General features: G+C 44.5%; 1 protein-coding gene across 4 annotated transcripts in view; it reads right to left on the bottom strand.

Annotated features, from left to right (window-relative positions):
• Window positions 1–20,062, bottom strand: part of LOC143279511 (uncharacterized) — a 136,517-nt gene that overhangs the window by 62,145 nt on the left and 54,310 nt on the right. The window contains exon 1 of one of the 4 annotated variants that reach the window (XM_076583564.1): window positions 14,749–14,860. The exons of 2 other annotated variants lie outside the window; for them this stretch is intronic. The gene's annotated coding sequence lies outside the window, so the exon portion shown is untranslated. Of the gene's footprint in view, window positions 1–3,029; window positions 3,210–14,748; window positions 14,861–20,062 lie in introns of those variants that run through there. One more of the 4 variants, XM_076583560.1, reaches the window with a different exon arrangement.

Consider the following 20,062-nt stretch of genomic DNA (forward strand, 5'->3'; position numbering starts at 1 on the left):
TAATTTCTAGATACCACCGGTGGTCTCACACACTGGTCAACAGTACCATTGCAAGCATGGAAGTCTGTCCCCGTGGTGATGGGGGCACCTCAAGTCCGTCCTTCAAGGCCACAAGGAACAGGCACACACCACATACACGCACTCATTCACACAGATTAAATACACAACCGCGCACACAGACACAGAAACGCGTATACGCACACAGATACAGACAAAAAATAAAACTGGCCAGGCAGTAATACAAACCAACATAGTCAATAGCTCTAATTTCGAAACTATACACACACACACGCACACACACAGACAGAAAGGACCAGAAAGAATCGCCTCAAACATCTGAATGAACAACCTCCAGCTTTTGAACGCCAAACTCGAAATATAAAACAATTCAAAGAAAAGAATCGTTACTGATTCAGATCAATCAAATCGCCACACGTTTTGTATAATATTAAAAATCAGAGACCCAGAGTTACTCATCAATGCGTCTCCTTTAATCCATCGACTTCGTAAGTATGCTTGCCAGAGAAGGTCGGTCGCCTCACTAAGATTGAACCTGTAGGTCAGAATGTCAGTCACCGTTATATTGACTTATTGGAACCGCTTTACATTTTTCAGTTAAAATTAAAAAAAAAAAGACAAAACAAAACACAAAAACAAACAAAAAAAGAAAATAAAGCTACTTTTTGTAAGTACACTGGTTTTAATCGTCGTGCCCGACTAAGACCGTCAGGACAGCAGAGGAGGCAAACTGATGTCCGGACAATCTGGGCTAGAATTTCATTATAGTGGAGAGAGTCTAGCATAAGTTATATCTCCACTCTCGGTCAAAGAGGGGTTATCACCGACTAAAGCTTACAGTTAGGCCAACAACAAAGTGAGCTGTATGATCAGTGGTTTCTCAACTGCAGTGTGAAGTCATTTACATGACTACGACTATCAAACCAGGAAGCAAGATTTCATTACCTCTTAGTGCTGCAACCTTAGCGGCTAGTTTGGCCTTTAGCCAGTTTAAGTAACAAGTAGTAATATACACACCTCAAATGTAAGCCGCACTGATGTCATTGCACTCGGGTTCAGCAGTCAATGGTCGTAAGCCTGTGAAAGCGTTTACAAAACCGCTCCCTCTTCCCCTATATCAATTCTAAGCATCTGCAAATGGCATTTCGTCCGGCTGACCCCATCGTTACTGTCACAATTTCTTAGTTAAGATATTATGGGTTCTGTCTAAATGGGTCTTGCCTAAAACCAACTTGGTACTGCAAAGATACTGACTGCGAAAACTGAACTCTTGATTATCACACACACACCACGCACACGAACGCACACGCATACACGCTCACCTAACAAACCATTGGTGGCAATGGCGTTCGAAGACATATCGATGTGACTAAACTTATACCCCCTGTCACTCCTTTCCATAGTGCACGGGATGCAGAAATGCTGCATGAAAATTCCCAACAATTCTTGCGCGTAAACCAGTCCCATCTTACTGGGTTCATCTGACCGCCGAAGGGGGCATAGCAGAGTGGTTAAAGCGTTGGACTTTCAATCTGAGGATCCCGGGTTCGAATCTCGGTATCGACGCCTGGTGGATAAAGGGTGGATAGTTTCCCGATCTCCCATATCAAGGTATGTGCAGATCTGCTTGTGCCTGAACCCCCTACGTGTGTATACGCAAGCAGAAGATCAAATATGCACGTTAAAGATCCTGTAATCCATGCCTGCGTTCGGTGGGAGTTGCAGCCAACGACCGGAAAACAATCTGACAGCCTCGAGACAAGTCATCTTCGTCGTGCGCTTAGAATGTTTTCTCACATTTGACTCTGTGTGTGTGTGTGTGTGTGTGTGTGTGTGTGTGTGTGTGTGTGACTGAACCTTTGTGTGTATTTGTGTCCGTGTGTACGAGTGCATGTGTTTTTGTGTGTGCATGTGTCTGTGCGCGGGCGCGCGTGTGAATATTGTGCCCACTTTGAGTGTTTGTGTGCGGACATGACAAGTTTAATGATCTTTCGATTTTGCTATCCACAACTTTAAGCAAAAAACAAAAAAAACAAAACAAAAAATAAACCAACCAACCAAACAAAAAAAGGTGGGGTGGTGGGGGAGCCAATCTGCAAATGTCAAACCAGCGTTGATTTTAACCACTCCAACAACCGAAAGCAACCAAACTTACCCAGCTATGCTCTGGTCGCTGTCCAACCATTGCGACGGTTTAACATCGATTTCCTCCACTTTTCCAAAGCATAAAAAAATCTATAGGAGTACACGGGACCTTTCAAGTCCTTTGAAAACCCATGTAAAAAAAACCCACTTCACTCTTGACATCTTACCACCAACCGCAAAAGAAAAGCTTTTCGCGATTCCAAGCAAGCCGGAAAGTCATTTCTTCAAAAGGAAGTTATTAGGTCATGAATTACCGGTCTGAGCATGCGCGCACACAGCGTGTTAAGTCCGGCGGGAAGTGGACAGGTTGTCTCCCGTTTCTGCACTATTCTTTTACATTTTTTCCTTTGTTTATTTCTAACCATGAAAAAACTGCCAGTTTGTCTTCGGTTATCTCAATGTTAGTTTTCGATTTGTGCGAGCTATGCAATGGACATGGTTAACGTCAGAATATGACTGCAGCTCAAGGTCCGGTCAAAGTCACGTAACTTTGGAATGTGCACACACAAACATACGGGCACATGGGAGAGAGCGAGAGAGAACCGAGTTACTCCCTCTTCAACAAAACGAAACAAACATTACCTAGCACACAACGGTCAATGGTTAGGATCAAAGGTCCCACACATAGTATTTTACGGCTATTGGGTCAGTGAATTATTATCCACGGTGTCAAAGACTCAGCATTTTTAACTGAAAGGCGGGACCCCAATCCTCTCATTCCCCATCCCCAAGTCAGGTACCCATCCATACCTGGGAAGGCTACACGCACCCTTCAACTCGGCGAACGCGAACGGGACAAAGCAAAAACATCCCATACTCAAACAAGAACGACACGTAAAGTACATACACATTTTCACACATCCTACCTGTTTCGCAACCACCACCACCACCATGGCATCCAGGTGCAAGTGTGAGTTGCACACACACACCGGCATCTTCAGCCCATCATCTGACAGCAGAGAGAAAAGTGAGTAAGAGACAAGAGAAGCGCTTAACTGCGCAGACGGGTTCGGATTGATCTTTCTTCCACTGCACACCCCCATACATGTGAGCGAGCGAGTGGGTGTGCGCTCTCTGAAAACACCCTGGCTGTGTTTATTTACCTTGGTTCTCGGAAGGGAGGTGTTCAAGTTCTGAGAACGGTTCGTCTCTCGCCAACTGGCTGGCGCGCAAACGGGAAAAGAAACATGCAAACGGGCTGAACACAAGAGCAAACAAGCGTTTTGTGTTTAACAGTTGCAGTTGTAGAAATAGTGGTAGTAGAAGTCGTCATAGTACAATCTGTGCAACAGCAGCAGCAGTGGTAGCAATAACAGTAGTAGTGGTAGAAGTAGCAGGAGTATTAGTAAGGTGACGCACGATCGGTTACGCGTTGGACTTTGGGGTCCAGTGTTCATGGCTCGAGACCCCGTTTCCGCATGGTGTCGAGTCCTTGGGAAAAACTTCTCTGATTTTCTTCACTCCACCCAAGTCTGGGTACTTGGCTTCGGTTGAGGGGGGTTAAAGCGGCGGCGTAAAAAGGACTGGGCCCCGCCTTCCCATGCCTAGCCCTTGACAGTGAATATGAAATAGGTGCTCCGTAAATGGCTATAGGACTTTTAACTCGTGTGAGAAATAGTTGCCGTTTCGTACAGTCCAGTCGACAGGAGAGGATATGTACATGTGCATGTGCATGCGTGCGTGCGTGCGTGTGGAGGGGGGCGGGGTGTGGTATATCAGGACTGAAAACACGTTGAAACATCCTTATCTCCCTCCTCCCCCAGTCCCCCAAAACAAAAAACCCAAGACAGTTTCTTCAACAGAACCACTGTCTGCACAATCAGCCCATGACATAACTGCAATGCTTTGTGCTGAAAACTATTCCCTTTTATATCAACTGAATACCCCCCTGAAAATAATGGAGCATAGATGCCAGCATGGCGGGATCATAAAGGTCGACCACACATCAAATCCTACTCGCCATCTCGATGTATATGATTGGGTATGCAGGAAGGAACTGCAGCCCATGAACGGAGAAAGAAAGACCTATTAATCAGCGCCCTACCTAATAAACGCAAACAAACCAAATGAATTACCGCCAGCGCAATGAACAAGCTAGACTATTGCAATGAAAACTAAAGACCACAGTTCGGAAAAACTTTGCCTGAAGGGTAGTTCAAGCTCAACTCAAAACAAAGCCATAATATAACACAAAGCAGAAACCATACAAATTAAAAAAAAAAAAAAAAGACTATCGCAGTAACCAGCATCCCGTGACAGGTTGCTAGCACCCTTCCCAGTGAACACCGTTTCATGCCTCATCACGCCAGAGCACAACATCCCAGTAAGCACGTCATCATCAAGCAGTCTTTTCTAAACGGAATGGGAACGGTGGAGTCCAAGAAGACTCCAATGATCAATACAACAGAATAAAATGATAAAATTATGGGGAAATACTGTAACACTGAACGGAAACACGGAACAAACACCCAAGAAAACAGAAAAAGCTCCATCACTCCGCACGCACTCACCTCATTCCACACACAGACCAAACAATTTACAATTTCACATAACTTCAATCCACTTCTCACCCAAATCCCAGCACGCTCTAAAAACTCTCCAAACACAAAACATAAAAAAAGAAAAAAAGGCACATTAATCCACACAAACGAAGACCTGATTCACTTTGGCAAGTCTTTCCCGCTAGCGACCTGTCTCGTGTTGACTGTGGCAACGACATCTTCAAGAACTGACACTGAGGTGCTGTCTTCTTGTGAAGTGTCGCAGTCTACTTCTGCTGTCATCTTCGTGTCTTCTCTGGTTCGGACTGAGTGGTGCAATCTTCGTAAGATTTCTTCTCAAATTGTGAACTTCTCGGTACAGCTGTTCCACCTATGTCGCTGGCTTCTTTCCGACTGCCCCAAGCAGCCACTCTGACCTGCCTGATTTAGGGTGTTGGCCGATCGTTGCACAGCTCACCCTAGTCACACGACCCAGAAACTTCACATGCAGTGCCTGGCTCACAAAACACGAAATACACATGTCGCTCACGAACTAGGAAAACACGTGCGGCTCACGAAACACGAAAAACACGTGTGGCTCACGAAATCTGAAATTACGTGCGACTTACAAAAACGACATACTGACATGGGCACAAACTGAACTGCTACAAATACCGATCAGGAAAAACAACAACAACAAAACCCGTCAGGATACTGACAGACAAGAAGCATATTCTATTCTGGCAGATGGCATGATGTCCAGAACGCTGGACAAGGAACAGTGTCTATATCTGAACGGCACCTTCTGCATCAAAACAAGATGACAGAAAACAACAACAACAACAAAACACACACACACATGATTCAAAATTTCATTTCATTTCATCTCATTCTGGAGGTATGGAAGATTACAAGCAAAAGAACAAAATAAACATGAAATATTTCATATGACACCTGTGAGGGGTATGGAAGACTACAAACAAAAGAACAAAAGAAACATGAAAATTTTCATTTTGAGCCTTAACGAAATAAACATAAACAAAAAGCATACGAAAACCATCTACAAAAACTGCCTGCGAATATCACAAAGAAAGTAACGACAAAACCACCTCTCACACTGGTGCATACTTCGAAAATAGTTCTAACTATGAAGCTGGGCTTATCATTTCAACTGAAAAGTTACAATCTTTCTAACATGCATCTGCCATCTTCATAAATTTTTGATTGAAAGCACGATCTTGGTGCTCCATGTCCTGCATGCAACTGAGGCCACAAAAAAGAAGAAAAGACCACAAACTCTCTCTCTCTCTCTCTCTCTCTCTCACCGTGGTTATCACTGCGAAAATGAATTTCATCAAACAGGGCCTTATTCCCTTGATGTTTAGGAGCAGACTTGCACACGACACCACCACACTTCCTTTCAGCAATATATGGATGGATCTCCCTTTGAACTGACTTCATAACCGATGTTCGTCCCGACTCCTTTTTTTCCAATTTCTTTCTAAGCACGGACTACTTAACTGTTCCCAATATCACCACTGTGTGTGTGTCTATATATATATATATATATATATATATATATATATATATATATATATATATCAAAACCTCCACGCAATTGTATTTTTCACAACCTAACAGTTATTCCCCCTCCTCTGCCCACTCCCGGTCAACGTAATATTACGGAACTCTCTCTCTGTGTGTGTGTGTGTGTGTGTGTGTGTGTGTGTGTGTTCATGTGCGTCTGTGAGTGTGTGAACTGTTGCAGTTGAACATCACCTCCGTTTGTGTGTGTTTGTGCGCGCGCGCGCGTGTGTGTGTGTGTGTGCGCGCGCGCGTGCGTGTGTGTAAGAGAGAGAGAGAGACAGACAGACAGTGACAAAGAGAGACAGACAGACCGACGGACAGACAGAAACAGTGAGAGAGAGACACACAGACAGACAGACAGACGGACAGAAACTGAGACAGAAACAAAGAGAGACAGACAGACGGAGGAGACGCCTACTGCAGGCGCAACCTGAAGGCAGCTCTGGATCTCTCCTGCCTGCTCTTGGCACCTACTGGTGGTATAGGTCACCCCGTTCGCCCCTCCTCTCTCTCTCTCTCTCTCTCCCCCCCCCCCCCCCCTCTCTCTCTCTTTCAGCACTCCACACATCCAGTTCTATACGTGCTGAGTGAGTCTTGTCAGTGGACACTCGCCAGGAACTCACAGATGTGTTTGTCAGTTAGATAGCTAGAGAGAGAGTGAGACAGACAGTCAGAAGAGAGAGAGAGAGAGAGAGAGAGAGAGAGAGAGAGAGAGAGAGACAAAGAGAGACAGAGACAGAGGCTGAGAGAGACAGTCAGCAGAAACACACACACACACACACACACAGTCAGAAAAAGACAGATGGAAAGTGAGTGTGTGAGAATGCGAGTACTTTGGTGTATTTTGTGGGTATTTGTGCGTGTGCGCGTGCGCTCGCGTTGGCTACTGCGTCAGTGCATGTGCATGTGTGTGTGTGTGTGTGCATTTATGTGTGCATGTGTAGGTGCGTGTGTATGTGTGTGCATGCGTGCGTGCGTGCGTGCGTGTGTGTGTGTGTGTGCATGCGTGCGTGCGTGCGTGCGTGTGTGTGTGTGGGTGGGTGCTTGCGTTCGTGCGTGCTTGCGCGCGCGTGTGTGTATGTACATATGTGTGTGTGTGTGTGTGTGTGTGCGCGCGCGAGCGCGCCAAAATATTTCTAAGGGAGTGTACGTTCGGGTTAGTGAATGAGAGAGAGAGAGAGAGAGAGAGAGAGAGAGAGAGAGCTCCCCACTCCTCCCTTCCTGTCGCCCACCCCACCCCACACACATGCATGATAAACGACACCAGGAACAGACGGTAAGCTCACTGTATTATACAGCGTCTCGAGCGAGCGACAAACACACGAAAACAAAAGCCGTGCCTATCACGCAAGCTGAAATACGAGCTCTGTGGCTCTGGCTTAAGTCTGGCAGCAGCTGATCGGAGAGGTAAAAAAAACACATAAAAGAAAGAAAGAAAGAAAGAAAGTAAGAAAGAAACAAACAAGACACACACACAAAAAACAACAACAACCAAACAAACAACCCCCTCAAAAACAAACAAACAAAAACTTTTGTCATCCAGCCACTGCCAAAGCGCCGATTTCTTTTTCTTTCTTTTTTCTCTCTCGTTTTTTCCCATATGGAAACAATAAGTTGTTCAAGGAACACACACGCGCACGCCCAATGCGCGCGCACGCACACACATACACAATCAGTGGCACAACTGAGCAAGCGCATACACACACTCACTCTCTGTCTCTTACACACACACACACATACACACACACGCGCGCGCGCGCGCGCACAAACAAAACACTTGGCGCTCTGAACGCGTACCAGTGTTTTCTCTGTCTCTCCCCCTCTCTCTGCATCCAACACAACCACCACACTCCGCGAACGCTTGCACGAGCTCATAAACACACACACACACACACACACACACTGCATGCACACATTCACAGGTCACGCCTGCGTCACACATCACAACGGAATGTCATGGGGGGTTTAGGGGGGTCGGAGGGGAGATACCGTTGAAAGGAACTGTTTCTTTCAGCGGTGGTTAAATACTGAGTGCTCATTTTAAAACGATGAAACAAACTGCAGTGTATTCAAAGTATTTTTCCCTCCATACCACTAGTCACGGTTGCCCGAGCACGTTTTTTTTTTTTTTTCCACACAAGAGGGGGAAAACAAAAAAGCAAAAAAAGCTGAGAAATTGGACACAACTCTCCTCCTCTCCCGTGTCTTTCCACCTCCACAGAAACTTGTAAGAGACAGAATAATCTGTTCAACGAAAACCTGCAAGGGTTCTTTTGTTTTTGTCGTTTCACAAAACTGCATAAGATGCATGTTTACTCTTAACATACAATGTACCGACGTCAAAATGAGAGAAGAGAAAGAGGACACCATTTTTTTTTTCTTTGTTTGCTCTTTTATCTATTTTTGTTTCTTAGTTAAAAGGCAAATCGGCACTTGATTTGGTGGTGGTGGTGGTGTTTTTTTAATTTAAAAAAATCTTATTTTATTTTATAGATCTGAGAACGATATCTCGACATTCTTATACGATGCTCCAGATTTAACCAACGCATATTGTTCGATGGCATTAAACGGTTAGTAGTGTAGCAGTAGTAGTAGAAGTAGTAATAGCAGCAGAAGTAGTAACAGTAGCAGCAGCAGTAGTAGTAGCCTGCTGAGGTGTTGTGTTGGACTGTCTTCATATGAGCCAAAAACCTTTTTTTTCTTTTTTCTGCACTAATATGCTGATACATAAAACAGGGAGTCACTGACTAAGCTATTTACGGACAAACGACTACTTGGGTTAATGGAAAAGAGTAAAACCTTCACAATGAGTGTCTATCACAAACGCCTTTCATACCTTCAGTCATATTCTAAAATATAATGTTTTTGATAAAGTGAGGCCCGAAAAAAAAAAATCTTAAAAAATCCCTATAGTATATTCAAATTGATATCCCATTACTTGGCAGAATTTTGTGGCTCCTGGCAGATGTCTGCATCGATGTAACTTCCCTACTGAGCAACAACAGCAACAAAAAGAAAGAAAGAAAGAAAAGAAAAAAAAGAAAGAAAAAGGAAATGACTTCTACTGATGAATGTGTAAATATGTCAGTTACAGTTTCAAGTTTTGTGAATAAGGAATAAAAAATGTAACAGTAAATAGACTACGGAAACATTTTTGATCTCTTTTTATAATTTATCTGTCCTTTCCAGAGGTGAATTATCATTATCATTAAAATGAGTGGAAGAAAATGACCCCCCCTCCACCCATTCCGTATTTCTAAACCAAAAATGTGTCGACAAATTTTTAAAGAAAATTAATTACCACACACACACACACGATTAGGTGTTACGTTTTGTGAATGAGAAATAAAAATGTAACAGTAGCATGATTGTGGAAACATATTTGGTTTCTTTATAATTTTTGTGCTATTCCCAGAAGTGAATTATCATCGTCATTTGAATGAGTGGGAAAAAAAATTACCCTCACCCCTAAATCTCTCACCTCCTATTTTCAAACTAAATTGCTGTCGACAATTTTTAAAGAAAATTAATTACCAAAGACACGCATGCACACACGCACGCACACACGCACGCGCGCGCGCGCGCGCGCACACACACACACACACACACACACAACCGAACACAGGGTCGCGACATAGCCTCACATTTTTACACACGAGCGACAAAAATCAACATTAAGTTCGGAGGTGTAGTCTATTCCTGTGCTTTTTGTGCCTGCAAAACGAATACTTTTCACCGCTCATTGAAGCAGTTCTCTCACGATTTTCAGGGAAAAACAACAACAAAAAAACAAAAAAAAAAACAACAAAACGCATGCAAAAATAAATGCAAACATAAATGTAATACAATAAAATAAATGTCTAAAGCAGCTTAAAGAAAATAAACAAACAGATAAACATAAGCAACTTAAAAACAAACAAATAGATTAACAAATAAATGAATAAATAAACAAATTAAAAAAACAAACAACAACAACAACAACAAAAAACAACAACAAATATAACAGCGAATTTTTGTGTCGCTGTTCCATTATGTCTGTTTCCAGTCAGATTAATATTGTGAAGAGAGAGAGAGAGACAGAGACAGAGAGAGAAACAGAGACAGAGGCACACAGAGAGACAGACAGAAACAGAGAGAGACAGAGACAGACACACACACACGGAGAGAGAGAGAGAGAGAGATGTATGGGTCCTGTGGGAGAAATATGGGGTCTTATCGGAGAGATCGAGTGAGCGGACGTCACGGGGAGCTGAAGGGGTATGGGAGTGGGGGTGGGGGAGGGAGAAGTGGAGATGGAGGGTCAGAGGGGGAGACTGACAGACAGACAGACAGACAGGGAGACAGGCAGAGACAGAGACAGAGAATCAGAGACCGAAACACAGACTGATGCAGAGATGGGAAGGGGCCATGGAGGGAGTAGGGGGAAGGACAGACAGACAGACAGACAGACAAAGGGAAACATACAGACAGAGACACAGAGGTAGAGATCGAAACGGAGATTGAAGCAGACAGAGAGAGAGAGACAGAGACAGAGACAGAAAGACAGACAGAGAGAGAGAGAGAGAGAGAGAGAGAGGAGAGGGGGAGGAAAAGAGAAAGGCAGAGATACAGCAATAAGGATAACGGTGATTTTTTTTTTTTTATAATTCAGACGAAGGCTACAGGCCCTTAACGGATGGAGTCACATTGAAAGAAGACTGAAAAACAACAACCCCACAACAAACACGACACAATAAATAAACAACACAAATCAACCAAAAATAACTAATAAAAAAGAAATGTTCAACAACATTCATGAGGTAACAGTTCGTAATGTTTCAGTAATTGCATTTGTCTTTTTATGTTCTCTCTTTCTCTCTCTCTCTCTCTCTCTCTGGCAGGATGTAAAAAAACAGTAACATGTATTTGCTGTAAAATTCAGTGCGTCGTGCAAATATGTGGCCAAGGTATACAAAGTATACTCGTGACTTGACGAATTTTGCAAACTGAAACTAAAATCAGATGAAACTTGGCAAAACTTTGTTGAATTAGTTTTTATCGGTGGTCACTCAAAGCAACGTATCAACAACAACAAAAAGTATTTTATTTTCCTTATCCGGGTAATCCAGAGAGAGAGAGAGAGAGAGAACTCGAACTCAAATGTTGTAATGGTGGTAAACAGATCAGCTGAAAGTCTCATTTCACCATGCCCTGACAAAAAGGTGGAGAACGACAACAACAACAACAGTAACAGCAACAAGAAGAGAAAAAAATAAAAAATAAAAAAGGAGAGGATGGGGAGGAGGAGAAAGAAGAAAATAATGATGGTGAAAAATAACCAAACAAACGAAAAAGCAGAAGCCTGCAGACAGAACTAATCCAATCCCGCACCACCCCATGCAGTGGCAGGTTCCTGCTGACAGTGACTTTGCCCATCATCACGATGACACAAATCAGGATCACCGACCTTGCAGCATGAATGAGCCGCCCTAGAAGGACGCTAGGTGGAGGGGTTGGGGGGAGGGGGGTGGGGGCGCGAGGGAGGGGGGGGAGGATCGATTCGACCAGGCAGTTAAGACCTGTCAGGCGCGCGCGCGCGCGCGCGCGCGTGTGTGTGTGTGTGTGTGTGAGAGAGAGAGATAGTGTGTGTGTGTGTGTGAGAGAGAGAGATTGTGTGTGTGTGTGTGTGTGTGTGTGTGTGTGAGTTCGCATGTGAGTACGAATGTGTGTGTACGTGCGTGCATGCGTCCAAGTGTGTGTGTGTGTGTGTGTGTGTGTGTGTGTGTGTGTGTGTGTGTGTGTGTGTGTGAGAGAAAGATAGTGTGTGTGTGTGAGAGAGAGAGATAGTGTGTGTGTGTGTGTGTGTGTGTGAGTTCTCATGTGAGTACGAATGTGTGTGTACGTGCGTGCATGCGTCCAAGTGTGTGTGTGTGTGTGCGTGCGTGCGTGCGTGCGTGCGTGCGTGCGTGCCGTGCCGTGCCGTGCTTGCGTGTGTGTGTGTGTGTGTGTGTGTGTGTGTGTGTTTGCCAGAACACACGGCCGACCCAGCCCTACCTCTCCTCCTCCATCAAACTGCAACCTGCTGTGTCCACGGCTGCTGCCAGTACAGCCAGCAGACAGACAGAGCAGAGCAGAGCAGAGCAGAGGTCCGTCCGTCCAACTCAGCGAGCTCGATGGTCCGTCCTCACGCAGCATCTTTATGGGACGACCAGCGCTACACTGACTGTGCCACTTAGTACTGCACCAGATTAGTCATGGCCAGAACAGGGGGGGTGGGGGGGGGGAGGAGGTGTGGGTGGGGAGAGGAAGAGAGTGGTAAGCCGGGTGGAGGGAGTGAGATGGGCGAGGTAAGCAGAGAGGGAGGGTGGGGGATGTGTGTGTGTGTGTGTGTGTGTGTGTGTGTGTGTGTGTGTGTGTGTGTGTGTGTGTGTGTGTGTGCACGCGCGAGATAAGAAGAGACGGAAGGAAGAGAGGGTATATGCGATATATATATGTATATCGACAGAGACACAGGGAGAGAGAGAGACAGACAGACAGACAGAGACAGAGAGAGACAGATGATTCAGAGAGAAAAGGACTGACAGAGACAAAACTGTACCAGACCGTGACAGTCGGTGACAGACAGACAGACAGAGGGAGAGAAAGATGATAATAACGATGATGATGATGAGAAGAAGAAGAAATTTTGCACGCCCAATCTAATGAAACAAAATTCATGAGCGTTCACGATGAAAAGCACAATAGCATTTGCATACTAAAAACACACGCGATAAACCTGCATGCACAACTCCTCCCACTCCAATCTCAACCCAAAATTCCACTCTCACTCTGCACAAGACGTCCACACACACACACACACACACACACACCATGGCCGCTCAAAGTATATGAACATGTGCGCATTCACAAATGGTTAAAAAAAAAAAAAAAAGACAAAAAAAAAAGACAATAAATTAGTAAGTGATTTTTTACAAAGAGGTTTTGTAAGAAGGGCAACAATCAGCATGGCGGACAGGAAACGGGAGTGCGTTCCACGAAGAAGAAACCTGGAAAGAGAAAGTGTATGTTCAATACGATCTGGTTCTGCACGGGGGAATTTTTGAAAGACGGTCATCACCTGACGCCCGGAGCTGGCGAGGTGGAGAGTAGGAAAGCAGGAACAGAAAAGCAAGAAAGAACCATGCCCTTCATATATTTGTAGCACAGGAGAGAGAGAGAGTTTGTAAGGGTTGTAATCTAATCATTTCTCAACAGGTAACCAGTGGAGGGAACGAATAAGAGGACATGAACAGATTTGGGAGAACGGAAGATAAGCCATGCGGCGTTGTTTTGGACTCTCTGAGGTTTGGGTAACAGGTTGGTGGGAAATCCAACGAGCAAAGAACAGCAGTCAAGCCTAGATAGAACCATGGAATGTACAAGGGTTTCTGTTGCATCCTGAGACAGGAAGTGCCGAATAGAGTTTATCCTGTGTAACTCAAGGTAATAGATTTGACAGACCAAGGAAATCTGGTCGAAGTAAACGCCAAGGCTGCGAACAGTTTTTTGAAGCTGGAACATTGCATCCATCTAAATGAACAGCTTGTGGAAGTGAAACAGAATTAAGCAAACGTTTGGGAGCAATAAAAATCATTTCTGTTTTTCGTCATTAAGCTATAGTTTGTTGTTTGTCATCAATGATTTTATGTCAGATATACATCGTTGAGCAGAGGTGATAATCTCAGAGATATGAGAAATTGAACCAGACTTGTAAATTTGGTTATCACCCGAAAAAAACACAACAAAAAAACAATAAAAAAATGATGTGAAACAGAATGACGGGACACAATTCTGAAACATTATTTTTTAAACAGAAAAAAAGAGCATTAAACAAGGTTAGAAATCTCTGGCTTACAGGAAACTTCACGGCTCGGCAAAGCAAAAAGCCAGACCAGGGAACACATGGAGTGTGTCTCAAGTGCACAAATGCCTGCTTGCCACTTGCCGAAAAACAACAGCAAACCAGACCCGCCCACATAACCTGGCTCCTGAGCCAACTTGAACCACCACGCGTAATAACAACATTCTCGTATGTCACCGGGCAGTACACTTAAACTAACCGCTTACCACCTTGCATCTACAGTTTCCGGTGAATAACCACTCAGATGTACAAACAAAGCATTAGTTCGCAGGTCACATTGCGCACAAGACATGCACGCTAACGTCCCCATCACTTAAAACAAAAAGCAAACACCACCACAATAAAAGATGGTACGAATCTCTGGCTTACCAATTAATGACTTCACAGCTTGGTCAATACACGCCAAAAGCCAGTAAGTAAGGGGGGCTGTGTCCAGTGTTCATGACCTACCTCCCACTTGTCGATAAAAAACAAAAACAAAGAAACAAACAAATAAAAACCCAAACCAAACCTGCCTCTGCACAACCCGGCTCCCGAACCAACTGAGTGCACCACGCGTAATAATAATACACTCGTGCATCATCTATTTCACTGAAACAGCGTATGCCTGCTTTTCGTAGTACGGTACATTTAACTCACCTGCCTATCCCTTGCCTAACAGAACCACGTGAACTGCCAAACAACAAGAAGTCACTCAGCACACGCAGCTCGCTTCAATCATTTGCATTACGCCAGACGACCTCCTGCTGACTCCCATGGAACATGGATCTCTGTTTTGGCACTACGGTACGGACGGGCGTGTGTTTTGTTGTTGTTGTTTGTTGTTGATGTCGTTTTTCTCTTCTTCTTTCTTTTTTAATACTCTTCTGACAATGCGAGGTGTCGAAACTCCAGGGCTTGCCATTCACGGCCCAGTGTTCATTCTCTGTCCACACAATACATCATAGTTGGGCCCTGAGTGATAGCTTTCGCTTTATTCCTTAACGAACAGGTCGGGTCGACAGTGCCTTCCGCGGAATGCATTTGTTTATTTGTTTGCTTTTTTTCCGTGTTCTTTTCCCCGTTTGTGCTCTTATCATAAATGAAGGGTAAAAAACCCACCTCAATTTCACACCACTTCAAATCCTATTTGGCATAATCATTATGAACATTGATATGTATATATCTGTAAGTGTTTCTCAGAACAGGTCATAAATAACGAAAGACGTCAAGGTTCCATGCATACCGCTAGAGACGTCATCTCGGTTAAAGAGAAAAAGAGATATATAACAGAGAGACAGTTGGTGGTGGTGGGGGGTGCGGGGAAGCGACGGATACAGAGAGAGAAGAAGAAGAGAAGAACAACTAAACAGATGGGAAGTACGAGAAAGAGGATGAAAGAGAGGGGATACAGAGACACAGAAAGAGAGGGGGAGGTGTGTGTGTGTGTGTGTGTGTGTGTGTGTGTGTGTGTGTGTGTGTGTGTGTGTGAGAGACAGACAGACAGACAGGCACCGCCAGAGCTGGCAACAGAGACAGACACACGCAGAGACAGAAAAAACAACAGTGTCCGGCACACAACCACTAAGATATATAAACAATGATTTAAGTACATAGGTCAACAATGCACAAGAACACTAACTTCCCTCCATAAAGCCAAAAATTAAAAAAAAAAAAAAAAAAAAAAAAAAAAAAAGCCGCCACGACAACAAATGGTTGCAATTGTATACAGAGAGAAAGCCAGGCCAGATGAGGTTGTCTACAGTGAACAGACACCTGCTTGCCACTCGCAAAAACAAAAACGAAAAAGAAAAAAACAACAAATTTTAGTTTAAAAAAACCCACAAAACACACACACACACCAAAAAACCAGACCCTCCCTCACAACCTGGCTCCTGAGCCAACGTGCACCACCACGCGTAATAATGATAATGTACTCGCATGACAGCACCCAGTACACTAAGTGTAACCTACCTACCTGCCTGTCCTTTGGCTCTACGCTGGAGCCAGGTGTAGTGGCATAAAACCACAAGTCACTCAGCACACGCAGCTCGCTTCAATCATTTGTATTACGCCAGACAACCTCCTGCTGATACAATGGCTGACACCGACATGGAACATGGATCTCTGTTGTGGCACCACGGTGCGGGTGGGCTTTTTTCATTTTTTCATTTTTTTATTTTTAATCCTTCTCTCACAGGGAAGTATCGAAATTCAGCGCCTTACCATTTACAACACAGTGCGCATTCTCAGTCTGGAAACATGATAGCTGGGCCGATGGGCTCTGATAACTTACAGCTTATTCCTTAATACAGGCCGGGCCTTTGGTGTCAGTGTCTTCAAGCAGAATGGGTTGGACTTTTTCATTTATTTATTTTTCATTTGTTCGTTCTCTTCGCTGGAGGATCGTTCACCTGCCATTTGCATGATCCCTTGTAATGGAAATGAAAGAAGAGAAAAGAGGCAACAACTCAAAAGCGTCCCCACTTCAAACCCACTCTGACATGTCAGAACCCTTGATATGAAACTGACAGTGTTTCAGAACAAGTCCTTTATAAGAAGGGCCTCACCGTTCTATGCACTTCGGTGACCACATGCATGATAGTTCACAGCTTATTCGGTAATTCCTTTATGTACAGGTCGGGTTGTCAGTGTCTACAACGGTGTGTGTGTGTGTGTGTGTGTGTGTGTGTGTGTGTGCATGTGTGTGTGTGTGTGTGTGTGTGTGTGTGCGCGCTTGTTCGGTTGGTTGGTTGGTTGGCATCTTGCTTCGTTGGTGGTGGTTGTTCTTTTGCTATTCGCCCGTGCCCTTACGAAAAACGAAAAATGAACTCAACTGAAAAGCACACTTCCTTCAAATATTATGTAGGTTGACATGTCATTGATATTGATAAGTACCTGTAAAAGTTTTAGAACAGGTCATAAACAACGAAAGATGTTAGAATTCCATGCATACCGCCACAGATAGTCAAGTCACCTCAGTCAAAGAGAGAGAGAGAGAGAGGGCGGGGGAAGTGAGGTATACAGAGAGAGAGAGAGACAGACAGAGACAGAGAGAGACAGATACAGAGGGGGGGGGGGGGGGGAGGTGTATAGGACAGAGTGAGGGATAGGGGGTAGCGAGTGGGTAGTGGGGGGAGGGAGAGACAGAAAGAGAGACAGACTGACAGAAATCCAGACAGAGAGAGAGGGACGGAGAGATTTAGTCTAGAAAGAGAGTCTGGAGAGAGAGCGAAAGGAAAGTAAAAAACAACTCTAGTCTGTCCGTGTACAGGACTCGAACCTGTGAAATGAGAGAGAGAACACTGAACACTTTAATGTCAATAGCTTTACAGCCCTAATGACATGGGGGTTCATAATACAAATAACAACATGCATCAATAGTAATAATATTGATGAAAACCAAAGCCAAAACGAAATCAATCAATCTGTGCAACAAAGTGCAGTTCGACCATCCATTCAAAGTAATGGCATGTAGTGAGAAATAAAAACAAAAACATATATAAATGTATAACATAAATATTTTCCATATGAGAATGACAACACAGATTTCACTTTTCACAATGAACAACACCTGATACTATTTTATTATTGTTGAGTTTTTTTTCGTCGCATGTTATTCGCTTCTGCAATATATTTTGCAAGTGACTGTAGTGAAGTTTCCTGATTTAGATTAAGCACTCTAAAAATATCTTCATTCTTTGCTACATTTGTTTTAAATACAACACATTTTTCTCGAATATCGTCATAAGCTTTACAACTAAACAAAAAATGTAATTCAAAGAGAAAGAGAGAGGGAGGGAGAGAGAGAGAAAGAGAGAGAGAGAGAGAGGGGGAGAGAGACAGAGACAGACAGACAGAGCAGAGCCAGAGAGATGGAGAGATTCCAACACAGCAAACGTGACGGAATCTGTTCTGATCTTATCCAAGTGGTTCACAGCAGGTCATAAATAACGACAAAAGTGCGCTGCCACAGCAATGTCAGTCAGTCGGTTGATGGACACACACAGCGAGAGAGAGAGAGAAAGAGACAGAGACAGAGAGAGAGACTGATGGACACACACAGCGAGAGAGAGAGAGAGGCAGAGACAGAGACAGAGAGAGAGACTGATGGACACACACAGCGAGAGAGAGAGAGAGAGAGACAGAGAGAGAGACTGATGGACAAATACAGCGAGAGAGAGACAGAGAGAGAGAGAGAGAGAAACAGGCACAAAAGACAGAGACAGAGTCAGACACAGAAAGAGAGACAGACAGAGAGAGACAGAGAGAGAGAGAAGGGGGGGTGGGGGGGGGGGGCAGACAGACATACTGACAGACAGAGAAAATGATAAAGAGACAGAATCAGAGAGTGAAAGGGTGAGAGAGAGCAAGGAAGAAAGAGGGAGATAGCGAAAAGGAGTCAGAGAAAGAGAGAGATGAGAGAGAAAGAGAGAGAGAGAAAAGGGGGGGGGGGGTTGCGACAGAGATAAAGGGAGAGAGAGATATGGAGTGAGAGACAAAGGGAGGGAGAGAGACAGACAGACAGACAGAGAAAGAGATAAAGGAAGACAGAGAGGGGGTGGGGTGGGGCGGAAAGAAAGAGAAAGAGGGAGAGAGAGAGAGAGAGAGAGAGAGAGAGAGAGAGATACAGCAGAATGGAGAGAGTGAGTGAGAGAGGAGGGGGATGTGAGTGACTGCCTGAGAGAGAGAGAGAGAGAGAGAGAGAGAGAGAGAGAGAGAGAGAGTCAGAAAACAGACAGACAAACAACACGCCCACTTTAATTCCTGTCTGACATAACTTTATTAAATAGAAGAGAACACGTCTTGAAAGCACAGTCAGTCCGTCGGTAGAAACGTATTTTTCTCTTCTCCTTCTTCTGCGTTCGTGGGATGCAACTCCCACGTTCACTCGTTTGTACACAAGTGGGCTTTTACGTGTATGACCATTGTCACCCCGCCATGTAGGTAGCTATACTCCGATTTCAGGGGTGTGCATGCTGGGTATACATGTTCTTGTTTCCATAACCCACCAAACGCTGACATGGATTACAGGATCTTTAACGTGCGTATCTTCTGCTTGCGTATACACGAAGGGGGTTCTGCACATATGTTGACCTGGGAGATCAGAAAAAATCTCCACCCTCTATCCACCAACCGCCGTTACCAAGATTCGAACCCCGGACCCTCAGACTGAAAGTCCAACGCCTTAACCGCTCGGCTACAGCGCCCGTCAAAACGTTTTCGATTTTGCGTATTTTCCCAATATGGGGTGATGTTAATCGGTTATTTCCATACCAAAGGTCGCAAGTTCAAGTTCGGAAAGAGCCTGAATGGTACGGGCCTGAATTTCCATCGCCCGTTCTCATGTGATGCCCTGTCAGTAAATTTAAAAAAAAAAAGTTAGTGTAATGCCAAAGTACCCCCGCCCCTCCACACACACACACACCGCCCCCACGCCCCAACCCCACTCCCCCCACACACAACTCTATCGATGATTATTTCCAATGTGATGCTCCCTGTTGGGATGCGGGGGGGTTCCTTCCTTCAGTTTTAACTACATCCTCGTCTCCTTCCCTGTCAGAAAAGACTATATTATATGCATATGAAAACATAATTCATTGGTAAGAAGAGGGGGAAACAATTATTCTATGAGGAAAAACACATTTCGTGAAGAGGCACACGCCTTCCAAAAGAAGAAACACGTATTCCATTTCCATCGGGCTCTCTCTCTCTCTCTCTCTCTTCTCTTTGTTACATCCAGGTCAAGTGGCCAAATCAACATATCCATAAACCTCACGTTCTGTAAACGAGTTTTTGGCCAAGCGTGCGCGAAAGCTGCATTTTCTGTTTCGTTTTCTTCAAGCAAAACGTGACGTTCAAACTTCTACTGTTGATCGTGACAGTTCTCGAGGAGAATTGATTGTGGAGCATTCCCGATCCTCTTCTTTCTCTGTCTCTTGCCTATTTCGGTGCGAGCACGTGCGGGGGCGTG

The sequence above is a fragment of the Babylonia areolata genome, chromosome 2 (genome assembly GCF_041734735.1).
Source record: "Babylonia areolata isolate BAREFJ2019XMU chromosome 2, ASM4173473v1, whole genome shotgun sequence".
In the NCBI taxonomy this organism is placed as follows: Eukaryota; Metazoa; Mollusca; class Gastropoda; order Neogastropoda; family Buccinidae; genus Babylonia; species Babylonia areolata.